The following is a 19,792-nucleotide window of genomic DNA, read 5'->3' as shown; positions in this document are numbered from 1 at the left end:
CTGTCACAGATTCGAATGAAGTCAATATTTGAAGTGCTTGAAGTTTTAATTCATCGAATTCAACTACATAATATGGGCAACAAGCAAATCTAGTAGGTTTATGCTAGAGTATAGGATCTGCCAATAAATAATCATAATAAATGTAAAGACAACATAAAGACAGGTCCTAGATAAAGACAATAAATAATACCTAGAGACAATAAATCTAATTCGAAGCACAGCACTGATTTATTGTCGAGCACATAGATCGATGCCGGGCAGCGTAACTAATAGATTCAATTAACCTCTGTCTCCGCATCACGCTGTATACAAGGTAGATAATGCTAAAGGCTAGATAATGTCCGTCATCCACATGTTTTTGTACTCACCAAAAAAAAAAACTGGCCAAGTGTAAGTCGGACTCAATTCAATTCAATTCAATAATTCAATAATCTTTATTGTGAATTTGGGTTAGTTTACAGATCTTAAAACTATTATTGTTAGGTGCTGCCAAATTCTACCTTTCGGCATGCAATAATACAATAACATAGTCATGAATACAATCTTGTCATACCATTATAAATATATAATATTCTAGTTATTATTACAATTCATTCAACATTAATAAATTCAAAATTATTTTTAATATGTACCTACTCTAATCAACTTTAATTCTATATACAGTATATATTATTATTTGATGTCAATACTTTTAGTCTAATAGGAATTATTATTTTACAAGTCAACTCGCACAAGAAATAACACTTTGTGATGTTCTTAACCACAAATTATTCAAAGTTTTCAGATTTTTGTATCTACTTGTGCTATAAGCGATTGCTACCTGTTATCGCACATGTTTGCCGCGCTTTTGAACGGAAGTCACGTGACATCTGTTGGTAATGTTTTGAGGAACGCAACGGTGGCGCCACCTCGGAAAACTATCTTAAAAGTGGCCTGCGAGAGTTCGACTCACTTTGGTTCGGTCGATCTTAGTGTGCGGACGTGTTTTATCAATCTGTTATTATTGCGCTAACTTAGTTTTGTTGAGTATCAAGCCTTAATCATGCAAATAAGGGTTATATTTATTCTTTCTTATATTTTTATTGAGGTTCACTTCTGGTATGCTTATATACCTGCCAATTTTCATGATTTTAGGTAAACGGGAAACATCCTATAGGTTTTGATTTCCTTGACGGGTATTGACAGACAGACAGACAGACAGTGTTCCTATAAGGGTTCCTTTTTTCTCTGGAGTAAGTATCCCGTTTGCCATAATATAATTTATAATATGATTTATCAAACACCCTGTGGATACTGCTATTTATGAAATGAATAACGGAACGCATTCCAAGGTCGCCCGACCGCGCGGTAGCTCCCAGCGAGGTGATGGATGACTCCTGCAGGCTCCGGACGTCGCAACTACTTAAACACGGAGCTTTTCCAAAAATCCTTCGAAAAAATCTCAAAATACGACCTAAGACAATGTACACGCGACAAAACATGCCCAGCGCCGCGCCGCCTACACAATGTCACACGTTTACAACGATTCAAGGAAATCGGCTCATTGCTCATTGCTTTGACTGTAAACATTAGCTGAGTTTGTATTGGGTCTTCTCACAGACGCGTTTGGAACCCTCGCAGCTTTAGGGCCTTTTCAGTGCGACGCGGACGACCCACGCGGACGTCCGCGACGGACGGCAAAATGTATGAAACCTCAACAACTCCGCGACGCGGACAGCTCCGCGTCGCTCTGAACGCGCTGTTGAGGTTTCATACATTACGCCCGCGCAGGCCATCCGCGTCGCACTGAAAAGGCCCTTAGTTTTAAGTTAACGTAACTAATTAATCATTATTCTTTTATAATCCAACAATTGCCAGTCAAAAAGTGTACGATGGTATACTTTTAGGGTTCCGTACCTCAGAAGGAAAAACGGAACCGTTATAGGATCACTTTGTTGTCTGTCTGTCCGTCGTGTCTGTCAAGAAACCTCTTGGGTACTTCCCGTTGACCTAGAATCATGAAATTTGGTAGGTAGGTAGGTCTTATAGTACAAGCACAGGAATAAATCTGAAAACCGCGAATTTGTGGTTACATCATTAAAAAAAAAATTAAATGTGTTTCAATTTTCAAAATAAGATAACTTTACCGAGTGGGGTATCATATGAAAGGGCTTTTAGATTCTAACCAACTCGACCACTATATCTCACAAGATCTCACACTATAACCACGCTGCCTGAAGCCTAGGAGTGCTACGAGTAGGACGTACTTCTTTCTTCTGTTAGAAGCCATTTGCCCTGCTATGGGCTATGGAATACTCATAGGAAGTTAACCGCTATACAGCTAACTTACGATTAAAACGATGATAATTGTATAAAACGGGGACATCATTATTGTCGGCTGATTGTCAGCTGTCACGGTGACATTCGTCCATTTTGCAATTAAATAAGCTAAATAAATTGCGCCGTATACGGCCGGTGATCTCAGGCCGTAGCAGCTAAATAAATCAACATGTCAATACGTCCAATCAATTATGCACATAAACAAACAAGGACAATAAATATTGCATTAATAGACTTTAATAAAGCCATTATAAAATAAAAAATGGTTTTTTTGTATTCAGTGACGTAGAAATGTCGAAATTGGCGCGCTTTTGTTTTGTTGTAGTAGGGATGGGTAGGTATGATTGCTAATTTTTTTTTAATCATTTTCATTTGGAGCAATTACTTAGGGACAGTTACGGATTATTTATGGACAGTGATTTTTCAATTTTCGCACTTGCTATATTTATTAACTAAGAATAATTACTTACTTAAATTAAGATTAAGGCTAATAGCGCTGATATTTTGCAGATTCCTTTTTACGAAAAGTGAATTTTCTAAACCATGATTCCAAATGTGAAATTTCGCTTTTCGTGAAACACATCAAACCGATTGTTTGTTGCATTAATAATAATAATTGAACTACGATAGTTTTCCCTTTCTAACACGCAGAGATGTGAGTATTCTCGCTCACGCGCTCTTTAGCTCAAGTCGATAAATAGAGTGGTAAATATAATAATTTTCAATCTTTGTCATTTGTCTATCAAGTGTTACTGTTATGAAAAGGCTTTTTACGTGATTTTTCATATGCTAAGTACCTGTGAAATGGTCCATATCTAGTTAGGTAGGCCTCGAGTAGGCCTGCAGTTTGGATGCGTTCAGAAATAAATAGGAAGTTAGAGGACAATGGGTGCGTTCGTTGCTCGCTGAGCGGGTTCGGTGGGTGGTTTATTGTTTTATGGGGGGCATTACACGCCTCGAGGCAGTCTTACGGGACACAATGGGGGACAGTGACGGGACAAATGGGAGGAATTCAAGCCTGTTGTGAGATGCGCTGATAGAGCGTGGCAATCTGTCTTCCTGTCACACGCGTGTGTTGTGTATATGGCACTGCATGTATGGTAATAATATGTACCTACTGGGTTAGTCTTTTAATTCAACATTTTCTTCTTTCGAAACAGTGTACCTATGTTTTCTGTATTTTAGAATTCTTCGAAACAAATCTTGATTATTGGGTACAGAGTTAGATAGGTATAGGTAAGTATGCCCTATGCCCGAAACTTCCGAAATAAATCTATCTACTTATCTGTAATTTGTCAGAAATTACCCAAGTTTTTTAAATTATTAATCTTTTTAAAGACGTACGTACGGTCTACTTACATAAATTTTATAATTTTAACAAATTTTCAGCCTGTAATTTAAAGACGCCATTTTGAAAAGTTTGTTTTGAAAATAGAGGAGAGGAAGACCGTGAAAGAGGATATCCGTACATAAAGGGGGGGATAATGCATTGACAGATGACAGAAGTGAGTGGGAGGAGAAGCCATGTTCGCCGACCCCACGTAGCCTGCGACAGGAAGAAAAGATCTTGAATAATTTATTCACGAGCCATTTTCCTTTATTCAAGTGAAAAATTGTCTATTTCTAGGCACCTATACTTAATATCTTGCTACATACGTATACCTACCTGATATCAGCCATTATGTCTAGGCAAATAACAAAATGTTTCCAATTTATTAAAGCTTCACAGTTAATTGTAAAGCCGTAGTCTATTATATCGATTCCCTTTGTGTCGATGGATAAAAATCGCCGTCCCGGTGACTAATGAAGCGATAATCATCGGAGATCCCACTAAAGACTTAAACAACACTATAACGCACAATAATTTTGATGTATGGATGCAGATAAATCTATTAGGAGTTGACATCTCCATCGCGCGGCGGCGCGGCGTGGCGGCGCGGCGTGGCGGCGGCGGCGCGGCTCAGAGGCGCATTATTATTATTTTAATGTTATTATTCAAATTATTATAATCTCGGCGTCCATATTTATAGCGCGAGAGTAATCCTTTTTGATACGCCGCTTAAGGATTTTAAGGGCGGCGTACACTGAGGCCATGACAACACTGTATTGGCGATGTCTCAGATTTGATACTAGCTAAGAATAATAACTATAGTGGTGACAGTGCGGCGACAGTGAAGTCGACCTATTTTGAGAGTCGAGATCCGGGCACCTCTAACTTTTTACAATAGAATAGAATAAATTTTTATCCAAATAAACTTTTACAAGTGCTTTTGAATCGTCAAAATAATTTACCACTGGTTCGAAGCTACGCGCGTTTTAAATAAGTAGGACTTACTTGCTTTTTAATGCAGAAGAAAAATGTCGTGAGGTACGTGCTCAATAGTGAGCCAGCAACGAATTGTAGATGATGATCATGACGACCAATTAGATATTATTAGTAGATGATACGTTTGGGACAACGCTTGGAAAACAATTACCTACTCAGATTGATTGCTAGGTATTGTTTCTTAATTTTGTTAATTTTTAACCCCCGACCCAAAAAGAGGGGTGTTATAAGTTTGACGTGTGTATCTGTGTGTCTGTGTATCTGTGTATCTGTGTATCTGTGTATCTGTCTGTGGCATCGTAGCGCCTAAACGAGTGAACCGATTTTAATTTACTTTTTTTTGTTTGAAAGGTGGCTTGATCGAGAGTGTTCTTAGCTATAATCCAAAAAAAATGGTTCAGCCGTTTAAGAGTTATCAGCTCTTTTCTAGTTTTCTTGTAGAAAAGGAGGTTAGATAACCGTTAGGTTCTTATTATGTCATTTGACAATTGTCAAGCTGTCAAAATGGACGTTGCCTAAATACATAATTATTTATTTGAAAATTATGTTTTGGAAAACTCAGATACTTTAGATCGTAGGCGCGGAGTAGTCCAAGAAAATCAGTTCAGCCGTTTGAAAGTTATCAGGTCTTTCGGTCTTTTCTAGTTACTGTAACCTTCACTTGTCGGGGGTGTTATAAATTTTTAATTTACACTTGTTAGTATATATTTTTTATGATTATACTATAAGTAGGTATAGGTACAAAACATCCACACTTACAAAAACTAAATAAGTAGGTATAGATACATTTTTCTGACTACCTATGCAATAGGTACAGAAATTCTAAAGGTAGGTAAGTAGACCAATATCATAGAAAACTATAAAAAGTAGAGTCATAAAAGCATAACCATGATTATAATATAAAAGCAATCTACCAATGTAACTAGGCTCGCTGTTTAGTATGCGTTGAGCCTATAAAGGTGTAAATGCTTAGTAAAATACGCGCGGGGATATATCGGAGACAATTTATTTGAAGATACCTCTTCCCTTCCTCATCCAGGCTCTTTACAAACGAGTTACACTCTTAATTTTGCAACAATAAGGTATCATTTCATTTGATGGTAATCCGTATCAAAGGAAAGGTTCTGAGTAACTTTATGACTTATTCTATAACGAGTAAAGTCCATTTTGATTAATTTAACATGTAGGATACATTCCGTAAGTGTATAAAATGCGTGCAAACCTTGCTGATTGCATTGCAAATAAATAAGTCGCCATGTGGTTAGGGTTAGCAAACATCTAGATTTATGGAGATTTGTTGCAAACTTTAAGATTTGCCGGATTCTTTAGCTTTACTTTGACCCCCACGACAAAAGAATACCCGGCTGAGTTTGTTGTGGGCTCTTCTCAGACTTGGGCGCGTTTGGAACCCTCGTAGCTTTAGTTTCAAGTCTACGTAATTAATTATAAATCTTACAAATCTAACAATAGCGACCATCAAAAGGTGTACATTTGTATCGATTTTGAATAAATGATTTTGAGTTTTGAGTTTTTTTTAAGACGCCCTAAGCACGTCCTCAACAACTCCGACAATCTAATCATGACCGACAATGCAAACTATTTTATACACATCAATCTCTCACAGCGTCTTCGCCGGCGAATACTTACCAACCAAATCCCCGATTTCTAACGTCACCTATATTCACGCCATGATCTGGGGACCACGGGATGTTCAACCAACCCATTCGTCCAAACGTTACTCTTAAGCCGTGGTCCGAGCCTCACAGGAAGCGCCCTTAGCTGGATACTTGTTATCATTATTGTGATTGCGCTATTCATGGTAGCCAATTATAACCGCTATGGTAACCCCTTTGGGTAACCCTAAGGAGTCCCGTGCAGAGGTGCTGAGCTAATTTAGTTGTCACGCCGCCCCGCTGTTTATTTTTAAACATAACTGGGCATTTTTTAAGTTTATGATAGTCAGAAAATACTCTGTCACATTTCGAACATGCTAATTTAGCTGTTGTCAGAAAAGATTTACGTTTTGGGACGGTTTTGTTCCGAAAGACCTAACTGTGGTATCTTTGTTTGTACGCAAGGACAAATTGACCTTTTCCTTTTGTTTTGTTTTGGACCTCACTTTTACGACAAATGAAGAATCATTGCAAAAAAATTGATTTATCTCTTCTTTCATTAAAGGTGGTTTCGTTATAAAATGTTTTCCTTCCATTCCATCAGCCTGTAAGCGTCCAGTGCTGGACATAGGCCTTTCCAAGAGCGCGCCACCAAACACGGTTCTCCGCCTTCTTCAGGTCATCAATCCAGCGGGCTGGAGAAAAAAAATCGAATAATATAGTAGGAGAAGAAAATAAGTATTTATAGGGAAATTTTCATTCTTGAAAATGTGGAATTTCAAATTAGTAGGTACCTACCCCACTATTAGGCAGGTACATAAATAAAATAATTGGTACTCATACAATTCCCCAGAGTACCTACTGGAGCTGTCAAAACGTTTCCTCCACAAGCAGACAGCGGCGGCGTCCTTTTGACAAAAACTGAATGTGTTCACTCTTTGTGCGCCGCCCGCAGTATCCAGTGTCGTGCACCTCCACTTCCCACCTCCTACGCTATGCTCTTGCACTATACGGTCACCTGATCCACGCCAGCGATATAAACGCCCCACTAGATAGGGCGTTTCATGTTCCAACGGAACCGCGCTTCGAAGCAACACAAAATAGCATGCATTCCTCTCTAGCATTCCTAATTCAACGACCCTCCACGACAACACAAAACAACACCACACAAACAAAACTCCGCCGAAAACAGACAGTTACTGTTGCCCAAATAATGAACATAATAGTGCGTGTATCAGGTGACCTATAGTGTAGTGTCAGCGATATAAATTATCCACTAGATGGGGCGCTTCATAGCAACAACATGTTCCAATGAACATCGGTGTCAGCCAGGGGCGGATCTACTTAAAGGCTTTTTGGGCTGCAGCCCAGGGCCCCGCGAATTCAGAGGGCCCCCAACCGAACTGAAACCAATAGACAATATTGTCAATAACAAAAATTATCTAGAATTTTAAAAAATCCGACCATAAGGTTGGCAACACTACGATCAATCAACCCGTGTTTCAAACAGAAAACAGTTTCTTGTCAAAATGGCAAATAGTCTTCAATTAGTTGAGTAATTAGATAGGGTCCCTAAGCAGTATTAGCCCAGGGCCCCACAAATTCAAGATTTGTCCCTGGTGTCAGCGCTCCTGACACCGGCGATGGCTCGATTCAGGATTAACCCGAGAGCTCACTCACTCTAGTTTACTCTGCTATATCTACCTAGGTACTAAAGCTACCTAGTATGTGGTGTGAATAAAAAAAATATGCTTAGTTATCGCGCAAGTTTAATTTTTACAAACGGACCGCGTCTAAAGCGGATTACGATTTACGATTGACAGCAGTGCGGATACCACATTCGTTGGAACTTGGAACGTGTTACTACGAAGCGCCCCATCTAGTGAATCATTTATATCGCTGACACCACACTATAGGTCACCTGATACACGCACTATTATGGCCATTATTTGGGCAACACTAATTGTCTGTTTTCGGCGGAGTTTTGTTTGTGTGGTGTTGTTTTGTGTTGTCGTGGAGGGACCGTGAATTAGGAATGCGAGGGAGGAATGCATGCTCTTTTGTGTTGCTTCGAGGCGGGGTTTTCTTAAAGGGGTAGGCTTTTGAGGTACTTACTTTATGTTTATTTAAGTTCAGCGTATATGAAAACTTTAAAGAAGCTGTATATTTTTGACGTAAAAACTTCTTAAGGTGTGTTGGAAGATTTTGGATTGGATCAAAACTTCAAGCGTCAGCGACATGCTTATGTTATTTAGTTTTAAAATTATTGTTGAAAAATCAATGCTGCTGATTTTTCTTTATGCCAAGCCATTCAATAAGTAGGTAAAGGTACCTAATGTACCTGTTAGGGCACTTTGCGGCTAATTTGAATAAGCACCCTAACTGTAGGTACTAAATACTAATGCCTACCCTGAATTAGAACCTGAAGACCTTAGAAGCTGCTTTAGACAAAGCTTTTCGCATGATGACCACCTAACTTCGAAGATGAAACGTCTTGATGATAATCCCAGCCATGGAAATTGAAAATAAGTATCTACAGTTGCGGCTACATTCAGATTATGACAATGCCCAACAACGCCATAATTATCGCGATAATCAGCTAAGTGGCCACACTTGAACGGTTAACGTCCAATTGAATTGGGGTTAAAATCGTCTAACGCCAAACGGCATTGTGAATGCCGTTGTACGTTGATCCTAGCTACATCTACATTTAACGGGCAACGCCATTGAACATCGCACTGTTGGCCGTTAATGTGGCCGGGACATTAGTCAAGCATCTAAAACATCTAAACTAACAATGTCTATAAATATTTCCAAAACATGTAAAGCATCCGCGTGAGCCGTGAAGCGTGGACTGTCACACGTGACACTTCAAGTATCAATTTAGCTTTTTAACCGACTTCCAAAAAAGGAGGAGGTTCTCAATTCGTCGGGATCTTTTTTTTTTATTTTTTTTTTTTATGTATGTTCCCCGATTACTCAAAGACCCCTGGACCGATTTGGAAATATTTTTTTTGTTTGAAAGGGTATACTGTGCAGGTGGTCCCATATAAATTTGGTGAAGATCTGATGAATATCTTCGGAGATGGAGAACAGAACTCCTCAATGGATAAGAGCAAATTGCTCGCGATCACTGTAATAGCTTAGTAAACAGTAGGGTTTTAACTGGGCATAGCATATTATAGTACAGTGGGGCCACTAAAAATTGTGAAATAAAAAATTTTCAAAAGAAAAATAAAACCGACTTCAAAAACCAAAAACACTAAAAAGTACAAAATAATTTTTGTTTAGCTACACACGTAATGTACCTAGGTATGAAGTCGGGCGAGCTTCACTCTTGGATTTCTAATTTTGTTTTAATATGCTCGCTCGACTTCATACCTAGGTACATTAGGTACATGTGTAGCTAAACAAAAATTATTTTCTACTTTTTAGTGTTTTTGGTTTTTGAAGTCGGTTTTATTTTTCTTTTGAAAATTTTTTACTAACTGCAGTAGCACAAGTATCAAACGTTGTGCAGTTGTACAAATACGAGTGTCTTATTACTACACCAACGCGATATATACGGACTCTTGTGTGACACTTTTGAAGTTCTTTATGTTGGGACCACACCGACCTGACAATGCCTATCTTCACCATAAACAACGCCAAAGACAAGGATTTACATTTATATCGCTGATTTTAACGTGAAAAATTGAGTGAAAAAATATTTTTTTCCAAAATTTAAATATTGCTTTGTGTAGCGGTAATAGCTTCTTATAACAGCTGTACTTTAACAGCTAACAGTTAGGACTAGGTAATCTTTTTCAATTTTTAGGTAAGTATTACCACCCTTTAACAGGGCTCTCTTCGTCACTCGTTTCATACAATCGTAGTTCCAATTTCATTTGAATATTAAGCAACCAAAGTCCATGAAATTTTGCAGACATATTCTAGAAACTAATAGCCTTATCTATCAATACTCATACATACTATAGGTTTGAGTGAAACGCATACGGAAAAAACAAAAATTGATATGAGAACTGAAAACTTTTCAAAACGTTTCAGGGTTCCGTAACCGAAGGAAGCCAATGGGACCCTATTACTAAGACTCCACTGTCCGTCCGTCTGTCTGTCAGCGTCAGCATTCAAAAATTAAAAAACAAAATTAAAAAGTGTTATTTCATTTACGATGGTACGGAATCCATACTGTGTGAGTCCGACTCGCACTTGGCCGGTTTTTTTCAGTTTGTTTTGTTACTTTTTGTTCACTACTCATAGGACAAAGTACAGTTTTGTAAACATCGCGGCTAGACAGATTGGGGTAGACTGTAGGGTATAGAGTTACCTACTTACACAGACAAGGCGTGGGGTTATGGTACAATAAATTAGCCGCCAATTATTTATATGAGTCGCGCCGCCGCTGGTGTAAGATTGTACCACAGAGTAGGTTAAGATACTTACTATGAAATTAAATAGAGAGATTCGACGAAATCGTCTACCGAGCAATCGTCCGGTAAGTGTGGAACGAAGGAGCGTGTGGTATCTTGAATGGTCTTGGTCGTCATACATCACGAGATCAAAGGCGACGGACTGTTAATTACAAGGAACAAAAAGCTTAATTTGCTATAATCCGCCAAACCAAAGAAATCTGTATGATGCAACATGCACCGCCCGCCCACCCACTGATAAACATACAGGAAAAGCAGATATATATCGCCTCAAAATCAATTAACAAGCGGTTATCAGTGGGAGGGCGGGCGGTGCATGTCGCATGCTGCATGTTGCACCATACAGATATCTTTGGTTTGGCGGATTATAGCAAATTAAGCTTTTTCTTCCTTTTAATATGTCATAGACTTCCACAAAATAACGCCTGCTTCTATACTACATGGACTATCAATTGTCTCCCTCCACAGTGTGACTGTAGTCTGTAGGTACCTACTATGAAAATCAAAATCAATAAACTATGAGACGAATAATAATAATTTACAGTCGACTTAAAGACCTCCTACGTATAAGACATACTCAACTCACACTCTTACTCTTGTTTGATATACTTACCTAGGTCATCGTCATCGTCATCGTCAACCCATCGCCAGCTCACTACTGAGTACGGATCTCTCTACAGAATGAGAGGCTGGTATTATACCATCACGCTAGCCAAGTGCGGATTGGCAGACTTTATACTCTCAGGTAGGTAGAGCTTGTCTATTTTGAAATGACACTACATAATTTTGTGTAGTAGTGATGTGTAAATTGCGGTGGTGGGACGCGTCATTTCAAAATAGACGAGCTCTACCTTCCATTGAAACATGTAATTACTAGCTGATGCCCGTGACTTCGTTCGCGTGGATGCAGGTTTTTTAAAAATCCCGTGGGAACTCTTTGATTTTCCGGGATAAAAAGTAGCCTAATCCAGGGTATAATCTATCTCCATTCTAAATTCAGCCCAATCCGTCCAGTAGTTTTTGCGTGAAGTAGTAACAAACATAAACACAAACTTTCGCCTTTATAATAAGTATGATAGATATTTAGAATATGATAGTGTGTGATTTACACCTTACTCATAAAAATTTGATATGCTCGGATATGCCTCGGATTCAAATCGGACATAATATAACGTAGACTAGAGGACGCCCGCGACTTCGTCCGCGTGGATTTGGTTTTTAGAGGTCCCGTGGGAACTCTTTGATTTTCTGGGATAAAAAGTTGCCTATGTTAATTACAAGGACGCAAGCTACCTCGGTACAAAATTTCATACAAATCGGTTAAACGGATGGGTCTTTAGGAATCCCGTAAGAACTCTTAGATTTTCCGGGATAAAAAGTAGCCTGTGTCCATCCCCGGGATATAAGCTAACTCTACTATACTAAATTTCGTCAGAATCGGTTAAACTGTTGGGCCGTGAAAAGGTAGCAGACAGACAGACAGATAGACCAGGGGCGGATCTACTTAAAGGCTTTTTGGGCTGCAGCCCAGGGCCCCGCGAATTCAGAGGGCCCCCAACCGAACTGAAACCAATAGACAATATTGTCAATAACAAAAATTATCTAGAATTTTAAAAAATCCGACCATAAGGTTGGCAACACTACGATCAATCAACCCGTGTTTCAAACAGAAAACAGTTTCTTATCAAAATGGCAAATAGTCTTCAATTAGTTGAGTAATTAGGTAGGGCCCTAAGCAGTATTAGCCCAGGGCCCCACAAATTCAAGATCCGTCCCTGAGATAGACAGACAAACAGACAGACAGACAGACACACTTTCGCATTTATAATATTAGTATGGAAGTATGGATTACTTATATGTCCACTGAATTAACTTGGATTTGTATCAGAGATCGTATTAGTTCGTAAGCAATATCAGAGTTTGGTCCGAATTTTTTATACTTATCCGTATTTTCACGGACTCGGATCGGATGAGTGCGTAACCGCTCTAATACGGGAGGGCTAATTGTACCTACCCTTGTCTTGAAATCCGAAACTCTACTCTGAGATCTACGTTACTGTTTACAAATCTGTGTTACATCTTAGCTTTGTAACAAAAAAGAAAGTAAAAACACGATGGAAGCTTGTTTCTTTATTCACTAGAACTAGATAATGCCGCAACTTCGTTCGAAAAAGGCACACATTGATGACGCCATTGCTCATCAAAGTTGCTCCGAACGCGAGCTGCAGCCTGTATAACATTGTCTTGCTCAGAATGACTAAGTGCGTAGTACTTAAAGGTACATAGTTCAAGTCGTTCGGTCTAAGCTTTGATTTCTATTTAATTTAGCTAAATACCTGGATATATTTTTAAGACTGGGCCAGTTTTGGTGAAATTGATATGGCTTTTCCTAATTTAAAAACTAAATATCTAAACATGAGTTTTTTTTGTAAATAAGATTTTGAAGTAATTGTCATCATCTCGAGGTCTTCCACGCGGACCCTTGCGGGTCCCGGGGTGACTGGTCAGGGCCCTCTTCAGTGGTGGCTACGCCGCCTGCGACTGCGGGCGGGGCACGGCGTTGGACCACTGGTCTGGGAGTCAAGTCCGGATGTCATGTCCGGTGATTGCCGCACGGCAGTGCGATCAAGCCCGCGGATGGCTCGCGAGCGATCGGCTACTACGGCGGACTAAAAAATTAAATGAACGAAAGATTTTTACTAAGTGTATGGTTGCGTCATCTGTTATGGAATAGATTTTTTTAAATTTAGAAAATAAATCAACGCCATCTAGTATCGGATAGCAATTCATGATTGTTCTTTTCTGTACGTGTTACGCATTTCCGATAGATGTCGCTATCACTAAATAAGTACAACATTCCATCTTCTTTTTAACCCCCGACCCAAAAAGAGGGGTGTTATAAGTTTGACGTGTGTATCTGTGTATCTGTCTGTGGCCTCGTAGCGCCTAAACGAATGGACCGATTTTAATTTAGTTTTTTTTGTTTGAAAGGTGGCTTGATCGAGAGTGTTCTTAGCTATAATCCAAAAAAATTGGTTCAGCCGTTTGGAAGTTATCAGCTCTTTTCTGGTTTTCTTATTACTTTTATCCCAGGACCACCAGAGGTTACGTATTTTCTGACACAGGAAATATGTACGATTGAGTAGTGTTAGTAAGTACTAAGAAAGCATGCCTAGCCTACGTGCTAGCTTGCTTAGACGGCCAATTTTCAGGTATCTGATAATCAAGGTACATAAAACCATTACTTACCTCACGTAAATTCTCCAAACTGATTTTTACGTATATTTTAGGCAATATCCTTAAAAATATGTCGCCAATACTCCCAGACACTTCCCGCGTCGGCCGTATTGCTTTGCAGACGCTTTAAAGCTCCCAAAATAAGTAATTACTTAACTGCACGTAAATTCTGATGCTCCATTTTTATATATGTCCACCAGACAGCTATTTTAAAACCTTTTACAAGAAGACAGACCGATCCAGAGGGCCAATCATCCCCTAAATTCAATTTTAATGCCTCTGTGGGTTTGAGCGCGAGGGCATCATTATCTACGCGCATGAGACTGAGTAAGACATGTATTAGGATATATTGACTTCTCTCTCACTCTCTTATAGTTTACTTATGTCAATTAATTATTAATATTAAAAAAAAACAGCTAAAAATTAAAAAAATTGGAGAATTCACGTGAGGAAAGTAATGTTTTTATGTACCTTGATTAACTGATACCTGAAAATTCGCCGTCTAAGCAAGCTAGCAGGTCTGTAGGCATGCGTTCTTAGTACATACTAACACTACTCAATCGTCAACATTTCGTTCGTCAGAAAATACGTGACGGCTGGTGGCCCTGGGATCTTTCACTATTGTAACAGAGGTTCATAATATTATGTCAATTGGCAAATGTCAAGCTGTCAAGATGGACGTTGCTTAGATACATAATTATTTATTTGAAAATAATGTTTTGGAAAACTCCGATACTTTGGATCGTAGGCGCGGAGTTTCTAATTTATAAAATATTATAATCACAGTTAAACGAGAAATCATCAATTCAATTATAATATCCAACAGTCAACCAAAGGCCACGAACAATCAACCCAAACCCAAACCATAGTCAAACTATTTTTAGGGTTCAGTAGGTATCTGTAGAAAAAAAAGGATGTTGTAGCCTCGACTGTTTTAGTCGCGTAGGTGTGCATGGCACCATTAAATATCGTAGGAGGCGATGACCCTCCGCGCGGCTGAGGTTCCCGCATCGTAGTCGCTTTGTCGCGCAGGTTTGGATGATGCATTAGGCGCACCTTCTTTATATTTTATCTGCTTGAACTCAGCTTATTTATTTTGACAAAATACGTTAAAAATTCATCATCATCAGGATCAACCCATCGCCGGCTCACTACTGAGCACAAGTCTTCTCTCAGAATGAGAAGCTACCACACTGGCCAAGCACGTATTGGCACACCTCACGCACCTTTGAGGGAGCATTATGGCCAACTCTTAAGCATGCAGGTTTCCTGACGGTGTTTTCCTTCACCATTTCGTTGTCTGTCTGTGTGTCATCTTTCAAGAGAATCAAAACTTATAAATTGGGTACTTCCCGTTTACGTAGAATCATGAAAGGCAGGTAGCAATATCTTATAGCCCAAGCACTCTACTTCTGTGGCCCAAGTAAACAGAAAAATCCGACAACTGAATTGTCATTACATAAAAAAAAACTTGTACGGAACTCTTCATGTGTGAGGCAGACTCGCACTTAACCGGTTTTTGAAAGTTATGTCAAATAAAAATTTTACATGCAATAACAAACAAAATGAAATACAAGCCACTTTATTCCTTATTTCATCGGGTGAAAGTCGATTTCAATTTAATCGTAGGTATATCTTGAAAAGCGAACTATTATACGACTACGTAAAATGGGTACATTTTTAAAGCAACGACATGTTAGAAACAGATATTTCGTTTTGGTCATGTTAAACTATGTGTCATTCAGATAATTCTTGATTTAGTGATGTTCGGTCAAAAATATTTCATGGAACGTATAATTAACATAACATTGATGTTACTTTTGAAGAGATATTAGCTGCCTTATTGGATTTATATTATTATAGAAATTGGGTTTTAGAATGGCACAAATAAACGGTACCTAATTTATGAATAAAAGTTTAAAAAGCGTGAAATAAAAATTAAATTAAAAATTTAAAAAACCCCCGACACATAAACCTCTAAAAAGTAAAAAAATAATAGGTAAGTATGTATGGGCCCTTTAAGAATCACACTAATATTATAAAGGTGAAAGTTTGTATGTGTGTGTGTGTGTGTGTGTGTGTGTATGTTTGTTACTCCTTCACGCAAAAACTACTGGACGGATTGGGCTCAAATTTAAAATGGAGATAGATTATACCCTGGATTAGCACATAGGCTACTTTTTATCCCGGAAAATCAAAGAGTTCCCACGGGAATTTTAAAAAAACCTACATCCACGCGAACGAAGTCGCGGGTATCAGCTAGTAGTATAAATAGTAAAGTTTTTATCCAAGCGTTCGTTGCGTCGGGGGACCGCTAAAGACTATTCTTTCTACAACAGATGACTTTCATAGTTTACGATAGGTAGCGGTCCCCTGGCGCAACGAGCGCTTGGATAAAAACTTTACTATTTATACTATTCTTAAAGGGCCCATACATACTTACCTATTATTTTTTTACTTTTTAGAGGTTTATGTGTCGGGGGTTTTTTAAATTTTTAATTTAATTTTTATTTACTATCTTCTCTGTTCGATGGTATTATCCATATAATATATTAATATAAAATAAAAATTAATGTGTTCGTTCGTTAGCTATTCCTTCATGCAATCATGTTGAATCTTTGTACAGTTGTTATGGGCACTTGCGTGAAGGTTTTCGGAATGATTTTGTAGAAAATATTGCGAATTGCATTGAAATTTGGAGAATTGGTTAGATGCCAGGCACCAACCTTAACGATCACTAAACACAGCCCAGACGGATCTTTTTATACAGAATTTGAATCATCATCGTGATCAGCCCATCGTCGGCCCACTACTGAGAACAGAGTTTAGACCATAGCCACCATAGTTAGGCCACCATTATGGCCCAGTGTGGTTTGGTAGTCTTTACACCTTTGAGAGCATTCAGGCGCAGGTTTCCTCACGATGTTTTTTCCTTCACCGTTGAAAAGCAAGTGATATTCAATTGCTTAAAACGCACATAACTCCGAAAAGTTAGAGGTGCGTGCCTAGGATCGAGCCCCGGACTCTCCGACTAGGATGCTGACATCTTAACCACTAAGCCATTACCGCTTTTATTTTTCGCCCGGTTGTCTGCTGGTCAGCGGAGTGATTCGAATGTTAATAACATTCAGTGAAGCAGCTGTGTAGAACCTACATGCGACGTGATGATTGGTTAATCGTCGCTACGCATGCACAATCCACTATGTATTTTTTTTTTAGAATTTTCATTTGTGATGTAATTTTGTTCGCAGAAACATTTAGCGTATGTGCTAGTTTAAGAAATAACCTTTTTAGCTATGTGATTTTGATCTAAAAGTAAAGTAACTTTTTCCAAAAAAAAAGTAGTCCCCTGAAAACTTGTGATTTTCCACATAGCGGAGTTTTCATGCGCAGCGACGCAATATCAAATGAGCTCGGCGGCATCTTGAACGCTGAGGTTGAAATCTATTGAGCTCACTTTGACTTTGCTTAGACTTAAGTTTCAGTTAAAACGACAGATTTATTGTGGTACAACAGTTTTAACAGTGTCTTAAGTCTGAGCAAAGACAAAGTGCGCTCTATAGACCCCAGCCTAAGTTAGCGAATCAGCATGCAGGAATATTCTTACACTCAATACAATCTTTAAAAACAGTGAAAGTATTTATTACACAAAAATTTAATACAAAATAAACAGAGTTTAATATAGTTACTCTAAATCAAAATGTCAACTAACACACAACAATAGTGTTGTGCTTGTAGAAACAAAGATACAATTGATTTAAAATTAGGACTGCTATACACATAGTCGGCGCGGCACTGCCGGCCGATAAATCGGATATAATATTATGCAGATAAAATGTTCGACAAACAAACACATTATACATATACCTACAAGTACCCTGGGTACAATTTGGTACATACCAATTTGTCAATGTTGATACACTATAAAATAAAAATCTAATATACAATATAAAATAATAATGATGTAAAATATCGCAACACAGAAAATCAAAGTCACATTTCTACCGATTTTTGTTTTTCAATTTATAATGTTTATGACAGTGTTTTTAACTACACTTCAAGGAAACTTCCAATTTTTTTTTGAATAAATCATATCAAAAATTGCGGAACCGGTTTACCGTAAGTCTAGCGGTCAAGGTGTCCGGGCGCGATGCATAAGAAGACACAGGTTTGAATCCTGCTAGTTCCGCTATTTTTGATATGTATTTAAAAAAAATGTTCTATAAAGATTCTGTTTGGGGCGCCGGTAGTATATGTGTATGAACGATTTCGAACTTTCGATTTGTCAATTGGCGAGCTGAATGAGTCAAACTCACTAGAATAGAAGATACGAATCAAATGGTGACTATGTGTATAGCAATCATTATGTCGCTTACAATGGCACTTATAATACAAAATCATTCACAAATTTTATTCGTGTTCACACATCCAGTATGTCCTACGTGTTATAGGCAAAATCCACAGTGTGGGTAAGCTGACACTGCTAAGGTTATTCAAATAAAAAAATCAGACCACCGTTGGCTCTTACATGTCAAGACAACTTTTGGTTTACCCAAAAATGCATTAAATTAAAAAAAAAAGCTGGTCAATCATGAGTCGGACTCGCACAATAAGTTTATTACAGACAGCGCCATCTATGACCTGATTTAGTAAGCTAATTATTTGTTCGTGAACACATTTTGATTTTTCTTGATGTAACTACTAATTAAAGGTTTTCGGATTTTTTCCTTTATTTGTGCTGTAAGACATTGGTACCTGCCCATGATTATAGCTTAACGGGAAGTAATTCTATAAGGTATTTCCATTTGAAGTATGGCAGCCTAAAAAGTGGTCAAATACATCCCCGTAGTCCATAGACATGCTAGTCACTAAAAACTTTGGCAGTTATATATTATTTTTCGACAGTAGTATTTTTTACCAAAAACATTTTTTTTATTATTAAAAATTTTACTGACAAACCTCTTAAAATTTTAAAATACCCATTTAACAAAGTACTCAAAAAGATGCAGATACTCTAAATTTGGTTTAGAGAAAGACTGACTGATCGACGCCAGTATCAACAATGCACACTGCAGGTCTTGTACCATAAACATTCATTTTTATCACCTAAATCCAATAAGTTAACATTGTAGCTACTAATAACACATTTTTGTAATTATAAGTGGATCATATCTATATTCTATACAGCACTTTCCTTTTTCCTTCCCTATACAAATATTTTGTTTCAAAGCAAGCTTTGTTATAAATACATCAATATCACATTAAGTGTCTCTGATTAATAAACACTATCATTTATATGGGATAGTCCGATCTTGTGTGATCATCTATACACAATGACCCAATGTGAAGGGACTGCTGGCAAATGTACAAACACTGCTTGCAAATTGTGCCAAAATTGCTTGACGTTTGTATCAAAACCAACAAAAGTTGGTAAGCCTGCCAGCATTGGCAAAAGTTGGTAAGCCTGCCGGCATTGGCACTTTGGGTCAATGAGTATGAGGCTCTTTAAAATACACTTGCCAATATAGCAAACATCCATCTTCCAATATTGTTGTGCCTATGTAAATTGTAAACCATATAATATAATATTACGTGTAAACCACCACTCTTGTCGCATTGAGAGACAATACAGTAGGTAAGGGATAAGATAGCACACATAAACTTTACAAAGTATGACAAGATATAAAAGTATGAAAATTAACTTTATCTACGCCGCGTGAAGACACGTTTCTAACAATGAGGCACTTTCCAGAGTGTGTTCCTTAAAAACCACATAGATGGCGCTGTTCATGCTATTCCAAGGAAATAAATAAAGGATGATACTTAAAAGTTCCTACTGGATTTTAAAAACCTAAATCCATGCAAAC

General features: G+C 38.1%; 1 long non-coding RNA gene across 2 annotated transcripts; it reads left to right on the top strand.

Annotated features, from left to right (window-relative positions):
• Positions 1 to 2,081: 2,081 nt before the first annotated feature.
• Positions 2,082 to 17,356, top strand: LOC123869882. 2 transcript variants are annotated; one of them, XR_006796975.1, is made up of 3 exons: positions 2,082 to 2,094; positions 5,265 to 5,271; positions 17,271 to 17,356. It is a non-coding gene; the product is annotated as an uncharacterized LOC123869882 (long non-coding RNA). The 2 variants fall into 2 exon arrangements; XR_006796973.1 differs by lacking the exon at positions 5,265 to 5,271 and adding an exon at positions 4,049 to 4,054 and having other exon boundaries at positions 17,268 to 17,356.
• Positions 17,357 to 19,792: the final 2,436 nt, after the last annotated feature.

Source organism: Maniola jurtina, chromosome 11 (assembly GCF_905333055.1).
Source record: "Maniola jurtina chromosome 11, ilManJurt1.1, whole genome shotgun sequence".
NCBI classification, from domain to species: Eukaryota; Metazoa; Arthropoda; class Insecta; order Lepidoptera; family Nymphalidae; genus Maniola; species Maniola jurtina.
This window is presented reverse-complemented; position numbering and strand designations above follow the sequence as displayed.